Source organism: Salvelinus sp. IW2-2015, linkage group LG4q.1:29 (assembly GCF_002910315.2).
Source record: "Salvelinus sp. IW2-2015 linkage group LG4q.1:29, ASM291031v2, whole genome shotgun sequence".
NCBI lineage: Eukaryota > Metazoa > Chordata > Actinopteri > Salmoniformes > Salmonidae > Salvelinus > Salvelinus sp. IW2-2015.
In genome coordinates, this window is record NC_036842.1 from 45,844,993 (window position 1) to 45,853,406 (window position 8,414).

Below are 8,414 nucleotides of genomic sequence, written 5' to 3' on the forward strand. Positions count from 1 at the left end.
TTGCTTGTTAAGTCGCCAATGCGTCTTTAAGTCACTAGCTCTTTGAACTCAATGCCCTTAGCGACAACTTGGAGTGGAAAATACACCGGTCAGTCCGATTGAAGTCAAAAAGTCTCGGCGGTGGGTGGGCGTCATCATCTCTGTCAATTTCTCTTGAAACAAGATATACCGGGCTCTGCGCAGAAGCAAAGCCCTTCCAAAAATACTTGGAACTCATAAGTGTTCCTCTCCACGGAAGTCTTTAGTAAAAGGCGAAAGGCTTGTGCGTAATGAAGAAGAAACCAGAGTCGTATGGAAGTCAGAGGTCGGGTTCCGAGGCATACTCTGTGCACACTAGGCTGGGACCTCGCGGTGGGTGGTCGGTCACCCAACCCACTCTGCCAACTTTGTGTGGGTAAAAAGTCACAGACAGACAGACAGACAGACAGACTCACTCCACTCACTCACTCACTCACTCACTCACTCACTCACTCACTCACTCACTCACTATCCTGACCAACGTTTTTTTTTTTTTTTTTTTTTTTTAAGATAAATGGCGGGGAAACGGGGGAACCCACGAAAAGCGCTTCGCCCTACTTCCACTTTGGGTGTTTTTCTTTCCTTTTCTTTCCTTTTCTTCTTCTGCCAGCTGTTTACACAGCTTTGTGTATTTTCTTTCCTTGACAACGGGAGAAATGTGTTGCACCGTTCCCGGAGGTACTGCAATACCGGGTCGATGCGTGGAGCGGACGGAGCAAGCCCCATTTCCGACTCCCTGTTCGAAAAATCCATTTAATATGTAGTCCCCGATGGGGACGTATCAGATATTAAACTGATAAGAAACAGATACTACACTTGATCTGAGCCAAAAGGCCGAGAAGCGATAACCCACAAATGGACCCCTGCGCCCGCCGGGCACCCGGGGTTCTCGGCAGACTTTGGCGGTTGGCAAAAGGTGGCTCCTCCCCACCCACCCACCCACCCACCCACCCACCCACCAACCAACCTTTCCCTGGCGACAGACAGACAGAACAGACAGACAGACAGACAGACAGACAGACAGACAGACAGACAGACAGAATGCGGGTGTGTTTTTTTTGTTGTTTTTTTAAGTCGCCAATGCGTCTTTAAGTCACTAGCTCTTTGAACTCAATTGCCCTTAGCGACAACTTGGAGTGGAAAATACACCGGTCAGTCCGATTGAAGTCAAAAAAGTCTCGGCGTGGGGGCGTCATCATCTCTTGTCAATTTCTCTTGAAACAAGAATTACCGGGCTCTGCCAGAAGCAAAGCCCTTCCAAAAATACTTGGAACTCATAAGTGTTCCTCTCCACGGAAGTCTTTAGTAAAAGGCGAAAGGCTTGTGCGTAATGAAGAGAAACCAGAGTCGTATGGAAGTCAGAGGTCGGGTTCCGAGGCATACTCTGTGCACTACTAGCTGGGACCTCGCGGTGGGTGGTCGGTCACCCAACCCACTCTGCCAACTTTGTGTGGGTAAAAAGTCACAGACAGACAGACAGACAGACAGACTCACTCATCACTCACTCACTCACTCACTCACTCACTCACTCACTCACTCACTCACTCACTATCCTGACCAACGTTTTTTTTTTTTTTTTTTTTTTTTAAGTAAAATGGCGGGAAACGGGGGAACCCACGAAAAGCGCTTCGCCCTACTTCCACTTTGGGTGTTTTTTCTTTCCTTTTCTTTCCTTTTCTTCTTCTGCCAGCTGTTTACACAGCTTTGTGTATTTTCTTTCCTTGACAACGGGAGAAATGTGTTGCACCGTTCCCGGAGGTACTGCAATACCGGGTCGATGCGTGGAGCGGACGGAGCAAGCCCCATTTCCGACTCCCTGTTCGAAAAATCCATTTAATATGTAGTCCCCCGATGGGGGACGTATCAGATATTAAACTGATAAGAACAGATTATTAAAAGATTTTATTCCTTTTCAAAACATAAGCATAGTAAACAAACCCATCAACAATGCTGATATCATCAATAACCTTAAATCATCCATATTACTTTCAATACCAACAGAATCTTTCCATACTTACATACTTTCAAATTATATCATTCTAACCAACAACAACATTTTCCAAAACCCACCTCTTCTTTCATACATTCAAACATTCAATAAACAATACCCAATTCTTCAAAATGTTCCTTCATATCTATCCAAGCTAATTATGATAATTATAACGTTTCCTATGTCTACCCCGCTTATGCACCACCCCCCAGTCCATCCCCTCGCCCTCCTCCGGACCACTGACCTGTGACCCCACAGCCCCAACCGGATGACCCGTCCCTCCCTCCATTTCCCCCATCACCGGGAGATCAAGCTTCTCCATGTGTACGGTAGAAGATGAAACAGCTGGAGCCCGCGAAGGCCCCGCCATCTCTCCTCCCCCCTCCCCCCTCTCACCACCTCTCTCCCTCCCGCTTTCTAAATGGTCCACCTTCTTTTTCTTCTTTTCCTTTTGCAATTCCTCCAATAGTTCCTTTTTCTCCCTTGCCTTATCCGCCTCCTTGTACAATCCCCACTCCCTCATCTGCTTTCCAAAATCTTTGTCATATTTTTTTAGATCCCTCTTAAAATCCTCTTCCCCCATCTCCCTAACCTCCTTCTGGGCCTCCCTATTCAGCTGTTCCCTTTCCTCCCCTAGCTTCGGCACCCCTCTCTTCGTCATTACTACTAACATTTTCCCACATATTACTCTTCTTGCCTCCTCCCCCTTCTCCTCTGCTGTCTTCTCTGGTCTCTCCACTCCCCCCTCCTCCTCTATCCCCTTCTCCTTCCTTTTCTCTCCTTTTTCCTCCTTTCCCTCCTCCCCCTCTGTCCCGACCACCTCTCCTTCCATCTCAACCTCCTCCTCTGTCCCGACCACCTCTCCTTCCATCTCAACCTCCTCATCTTCTGCCCCAGCCACCTCTCCTTTTCTCCTGGCTCCCTCTCCTTCTGTCCTGACCACCTTTCCTTCTGTCCCGGCCCTACCATCCTTCTCCCCCGACAAACCCTTCTCCCTAATCTCCGTCTCAAACGCCATTTTCACCCTCTCAAATTCCCCCGCCCTCCAGCACTTCACCGGCCCCTTCACCCCTATCCTCTCCCTCAGCTTTCCGAGGACTTCCCCTTTCTGTTCCATATCCAACTCTTCCACTTCTGCTTCCTCCCCCTCCTCTCCCTCTGTCCCGACCACCTCTCCTTCTGTCCCGGCCACCTCTCCCTCTGTCCCGGCCACCTCTCCCTCTGTCCCGGCCCTCTCCTCCTCTCTTCCCTCTCTCTCTCCTTCCTTCGGTGCAGTCTTCCCTCCTGTGCCAAATCCCTCCTCCTGCTCCTCTCCTCTTCTTCCCCCCTCCTCCGCTCTCGCTCTCCCCCCAGCTGCAGATGCATATGACCTCTGCCTATCCGGGCAGTCCCGCCACAGGTGCGCTACCGAGCCACACCCGTGACATGCTTTCGGTTCTACACATTCCCCCGCCTCGTGCTCTCCCGACCCACAGTACCTGCACTTTCTGTTGTCACACGAGACCAGGATATGTCCATATGTCATACACCTTCTGCAGAACGGAGGCTGACGGGCATAAAACAATGTCCCCCTGTCAGCCCCCAACGAGAACATCGCCGGAGGATGGAGGTATCCACCCAATCCCTTCGGGTCCTCCCTGAGAAGAGCCTGGAAACATCTCCTCCCATTCCGTTCCCCTTGCATACTTGGGGGACCTACATATTAAATGGATTTTTCGAACAGGGAGTCGGAAATGGGGCTTGCTCCGTCCGCTCCAGCATCGACCCGGTATTGCAGTACTCCGGGAAGTGCAACACATTTCTCTCCGTTGTCAAGGAAAGAAAATACACAAGCTGTGTAAACAGCTGGCAGAAGAAGAAAAGGAAAGAAAAGGAAAGAAAAACACCCCAAAGTGGAAGTAGGGCGAAGCGCTTTTCGTGGGTTCCCCCGTTTCCCGCCATTTTACTTAAAAAAAAAAAAAAAAAAAAAAAACGTTGGTCAGGATAGTGAGTGAGTTGAGTGAGTGAGTGAGTGAGTGAGTGAGTGAGTGAGTGAGTGTCTGTCTGTCTGTCTGTCTGTCTGTGACTTTTTACCCACACAAAGTTGGCAGAGTGGGTTGGGTGACGACCACCCCACCGCGAGGTCCCAGCCTAGTAGTGCACAGAGTATGCCTCGGAACCCGACCTCTGACTTCCATACGACTCTGGTTTCTCTTCATTACGCACAAGCCTTTCGCCTTTTACTAAAGACTTCCGTGGAGAGGAACACTTATGAGTTCCAAGTATTTTTGGAAGGGCTTTGCTTCTGGCAGAGCCCGGTATATCTTGTTTCAAGAGAAATTGACAGAGATGATGACGCCCACCCACCGCCGAGACTTTTTGACTTCAATCGGACTGACCGGTGTATTTTCCACTCCAAGTTGTGCTAAGGGCAATTGAGTTCAAAGAGCTAGTGACTTAAAGACGCATTGGCGACTTAAAAAAACAACAAAAAAAAACACCCCGCATTTCTGTCTGTCTGTCTGTCTGTCTGTCTGTCTGTCTGTCTGTCTGTCTGTCTGTCTGTCGCCAGGAAAGGTTGGGTTGGGTGGGTGGGTGGGGGGGGGGGAGGAGCCACCTTTTGCCAAACCGCCAAAGTCTGCCGAGAACCCCGGGTGCCCGGCGGGCGCAGGGGTCCATTTGTGGGTTATCGCTTCTCGGCCTTTTGGCTCAGATCAAGTGTAGTATTGTTCTTTATCAGTTTAAATATCTGATAGTCCCCATCGGGGACTCATTATTAAATGGATTTTTCGAACAGGGAGTCGAATGGGGCTTGCTCCGTCGCTCCAGCATCGATCCGGTATTGCAGTACTCGGAAGGTGCAACCATTTTCTCCCGTTGTCAAGGAAAGAAAATAAACAAAGCTGTGTAAACAGCTGGCAGAAGAAGAAAAGGAAAGAAAAGGAAAGAAAACACCAAAGTGGAAGTAGGCGAAGCGTTTTTCGTGGGTTCCCGTTTCCCCCATTTTACTTAAAAAAAAAAAAAAAAAAAAAAACGGTTGGTCAGGATGTGAGTGATAGTGAGTGAGTGAGTGGAGTGAGTGAGTGAGTGAGTGAGTGAGTGAGTCTGTCTGTCTGCTGTCTGTCTGTGACTTTTTACCCACACAAGTTGGCAGAGTGGGTTGGGTGACCGACCACATCACCCGCGAGGTCCCACCGTAGTAGTGCACAGAGTAGCCTCGAACCCGACCTCTGACTTCCATACGACTCTGGTTTCTCCTTCATTACGCCAAGCCTTGCCTTTTTACTAAAGACTTCCGTGGAGAGGAACACTTATGAGCCAAGTATTTTTGAAGGGCTTTGCTTCTGGAGAGCCCGGTATATCTGTTTTCAAGAGAAATTGACAGAGATGATGACGCCACCACCGCGAGACTTTTTGACTTCATCGGACTGACCGGTGTATTTCCACTCCAAGTTGTCGCTAAGGGCAATTGAGTTCAAAGAGCTAGTGACTTAAAGACGCATTGGCGACTTAAAAAAAACAACAAAAAAAAACACCCGCATTTCTGTCTTCTGTCTGTCTCTGTCTGTCTGTCTGTTCTGTTCTGTCTGTCTGCTGCTGTCGCCGGGAAAGGTTGGTTGGTGGTGGGTGGGTGGGTGGGTGGGTGGTGGGGAGGAGCCACCATTTTGCCAAACGCCAAAGTCTGCCGAGAACCCGGTGCCCGGGCGGGCGCAGGGGTCATTTGTGGGTTTCGCTTCTCGGCCTTTTGGCTCAGATAAGTTAGTATCTGTCTTATCAGTTTAATATCTGATACGTCCCCCATCGGGGACTACATATTAAATGGATTTTTCGAACAGGAGTCGGAAATGGGGCTTGCTCCGGTCCGCTCCACGCATCGACCCTGGATTGCAGTACCTCCGGAACGGTGCAACACATTCTCCCGTTGTCAAGGAAAGAAAATACCAAAGCTGTGTAAACAGCTGGGAAGAAGAAAAAGGAAAGAAAAGGAAAGAAAAACACCCAAAGTGGAAGTAGGCGAAGCGCTTTCGTGGGTTCCCCCGTTTCCCGCCATTTTACTTAAAAAAAAAAAAAAAAAAAAAAAACGTTGGCAGGATAGTGAGTGAGTGAGTGAGTGAGTGAGTGAGTGAGTGAGTGAGTGAGTGAGTCTGTTCTGTCTGTCTGTCTGTCTGTGACTTTTTACCCACAACAAGTTGGCAGAGTGGGTTGGGTGACCGACACCCACCCGCGGAGTCCCAGCCTAGTAGTGACAGAGTATGCCTCGGAACCCGACCTCTGACTTCCATACGACTCTGGTTTCTCTTCATTACGCACAAGCTTTCGCTTTTACTAAAGACTTCGTGGAGAGGAACACTATGAGTTCCAAGTATTTTTGAAGGGCTTTGCTTCTGGCAGAGCCCGGTATATCTTGTTTCAAGAGAAATTGACAGAGATGATGACGCCCACCCACCGCCGAACTTTTTGACTTCAATCGGACTGACCGTGTATTTTCCACTCCAAGTTGTCGCTAAGGCGAATTGAGTTCAAAGAGCTAGTGACTTAAAGACGCATGGCGACTTAAAAAAAACACACAAAAAAAAAACCGCATTTCTGTCTGTCTGTCTGTCTGTCTGTCTGTCTGTTCTGTCTGTCTGTCTGTCTGTCTGTCGCAGGGAAAGGTTGGTTGGTGGGTGGGTGGGTGGGTGGGTGGGTGGGTGGGGAGGACCACCTTTTGCCAAACCGCAAGTCTGCCGAAACCCCGGGGCCCGGCGGGCGCAGGGGTCCATTTGTGGGTTATCGCTTCTCGGCCTTTTGGCTCAGATCAAGTGTAGTATCTGTTCTTATCAGTTTAATATCTGATACGTCCCCATCGGGGGACTTACATATTAAATGGATTTTTCGAACAGGGAGTCGGAAATGGGCTTGCTCCGTCCGCTCCACGCATCGACCCGGTATTGCAGTACCTCCGGGAACGGTGCAACACATTTCTCCGTGGTCAAGGAAAGAAAATACACAAAGCTGTGTAAACAGCTGGCAGAAGAAGAAAAGGAAAGAAAAGGAAAGAAAAAACACCCAAAGTGGAAGTAGGGCGAAGCGCTTTTCGTGGTTCCCCCGTTTCCCGCCATTTTACTTAAAAAAAAAAAAAAAAAAAAAAAAACGTTGGTCAGGATAGTGAGTGAGTGAGTGAGTGAGTGAGTGAGTGATGTGAGTGAGTGAGTGAGTTCTGTCTGTCTGTCTGTCTGTCTGTGACTTTTTACCCACACAAAGTTGGCAGAGTGGGTTGGGTGACCGACCACCCACCCGCGAGGTCCCAGCCTAGTAGTGCACAGAGTATGCTCGGAACCCGACCTCTGACTTCCATACGACTCTGGTTTCTCTTCATTACGCACAAGCCTTTCGCCTTTTACTAAAGATTCCGTGGAGAGGAACACTTATGAGTCCAAGTATTTTTGGAAGGGCTTTGCTTCTGGCAGAGCCCGGTATATCTTGTTTCAAAGAAATTGACAGAGATGATGACGCACCCACCGCCGAGACTTTTTGACTTCAATCGGACTGCCGGTGTATTTTCCACTCCAAGTTGTCGCTAAGGCAATTGAGTTCAAAGAGCTAGTGACTTAAAGACGCATTGGCGACTTAAAAAAACAACAAAAAAAACACCCGCATTTCTGTCTGTCTGTCTGTCTGTCTGTCTGTCTGTCTGTCTGTCTGTCTGTCTGTCTGTCTGTCTGTCGCCAGGGAAAGGTTGGTTGGTGGGTGGGTGGGTGGGTGGGTGGGTGGGTGGGAGGAGCCACCTTTTGCCAAACCGCCAAAGTCTGCCGAGAACCCCGGGTGCCGCGGGGCGCAGGGGTCCATTTGTGGGTTATCGCTTCTCGGCCTTTTGGCTCAGATCAAGCTTGGTACCGAGGTGCCCACAGCTCGCTGAGTCAGAAGGTCGAAGGAAGTCCGGAGGGAGGAAGTTTTAGTTTATTTTTGGCCGGTTTTTCCATTTTTGAAGGAAGGATTTTTGGGAAGAAACCATGGAGAAGAATATCCAGAGAAGTTTGGTTCCAGGGATCGGAGTGGCCAACACTGTGAGATTCGCTTGGAGAGAAAAGAGATGGAGCAGTTTGGGAGAAATCTTCGCAGGAACATCTTGATGACGGCACTGAAGGTGGAAGTGAAGGATGTCTTGTGCCTCTCAGGACAACCCGAGGGAGAAGGCTTTCGAGGTGACTTTCCACAAAGAGGAGAAACATGAGGAGGTGATGAAGAGGGCGAGAGAAGGGGGCAAGGAGAGACCCCTGTGTCATTACGAGGTGACCAGCCTGCGCAAGGACAACTACAGGCTGTCACAGTGAACATGTACATCCCCATGTGGGGGATGAAGAAGTGAGGGCTTTTCTGGGAGATACCTGGATAACGTCTCCTCAGCAAGGCACCTAAAGATTCACTGGGTTTTTGGAATGGAGGT

General features: G+C 49.4%; 9 non-coding genes and 1 pseudogene across 9 annotated transcripts; 6 read left to right on the plus strand and 4 right to left on the minus strand.

Moving 5' to 3' along the window:
* Window positions 1-172: 172 nt before the first annotated feature.
* On the minus strand, window positions 173-290 carry LOC111962886 (U5 spliceosomal RNA). Its single transcript, XR_002877174.1, has one exon. It is a non-coding gene; the product is annotated as a U5 spliceosomal RNA (small nuclear RNA).
* A 384-nt stretch (window positions 291-674) lies between these two features.
* LOC111962871 (U2 spliceosomal RNA) lies at window positions 675-864 on the minus strand. The gene has a single exon (XR_002877164.1). It is a non-coding gene; the product is annotated as a U2 spliceosomal RNA (small nuclear RNA).
* A 387-nt stretch (window positions 865-1,251) lies between these two features.
* Window positions 1,252-1,368, minus strand: LOC111962881 (U5 spliceosomal RNA). Its single transcript, XR_002877169.1, has one exon. It is a non-coding gene; the product is annotated as a U5 spliceosomal RNA (small nuclear RNA).
* Window positions 1,369-1,754: 386 nt separating this feature from the next.
* LOC111962873 (U2 spliceosomal RNA) lies at window positions 1,755-1,941 on the minus strand. The gene has a single exon (XR_002877166.1). It is a non-coding gene; the product is annotated as a U2 spliceosomal RNA (small nuclear RNA).
* A 2,245-nt stretch (window positions 1,942-4,186) lies between these two features.
* LOC111962882 (U5 spliceosomal RNA) lies at window positions 4,187-4,303 on the plus strand. Its single transcript, XR_002877170.1, has one exon. It is a non-coding gene; the product is annotated as a U5 spliceosomal RNA (small nuclear RNA).
* A 372-nt stretch (window positions 4,304-4,675) lies between these two features.
* On the plus strand, window positions 4,676-4,856 carry LOC111962875 (U2 spliceosomal RNA; annotated as a pseudogene).
* Window positions 4,857-5,716: 860 nt separating this feature from the next.
* On the plus strand, window positions 5,717-5,902 carry LOC111962872 (U2 spliceosomal RNA). Its single transcript, XR_002877165.1, has one exon. It is a non-coding gene; the product is annotated as a U2 spliceosomal RNA (small nuclear RNA).
* Window positions 5,903-6,271: 369 nt separating this feature from the next.
* LOC111962890 (U5 spliceosomal RNA) lies at window positions 6,272-6,383 on the plus strand. The gene has a single exon (XR_002877178.1). It is a non-coding gene; the product is annotated as a U5 spliceosomal RNA (small nuclear RNA).
* A 376-nt stretch (window positions 6,384-6,759) lies between these two features.
* Window positions 6,760-6,949, plus strand: LOC111962870 (U2 spliceosomal RNA). Its single transcript, XR_002877163.1, has one exon. It is a non-coding gene; the product is annotated as a U2 spliceosomal RNA (small nuclear RNA).
* A 377-nt stretch (window positions 6,950-7,326) lies between these two features.
* LOC111962887 (U5 spliceosomal RNA) lies at window positions 7,327-7,441 on the plus strand. Its single transcript, XR_002877175.1, has one exon. It is a non-coding gene; the product is annotated as a U5 spliceosomal RNA (small nuclear RNA).
* Window positions 7,442-8,414: the final 973 nt, after the last annotated feature.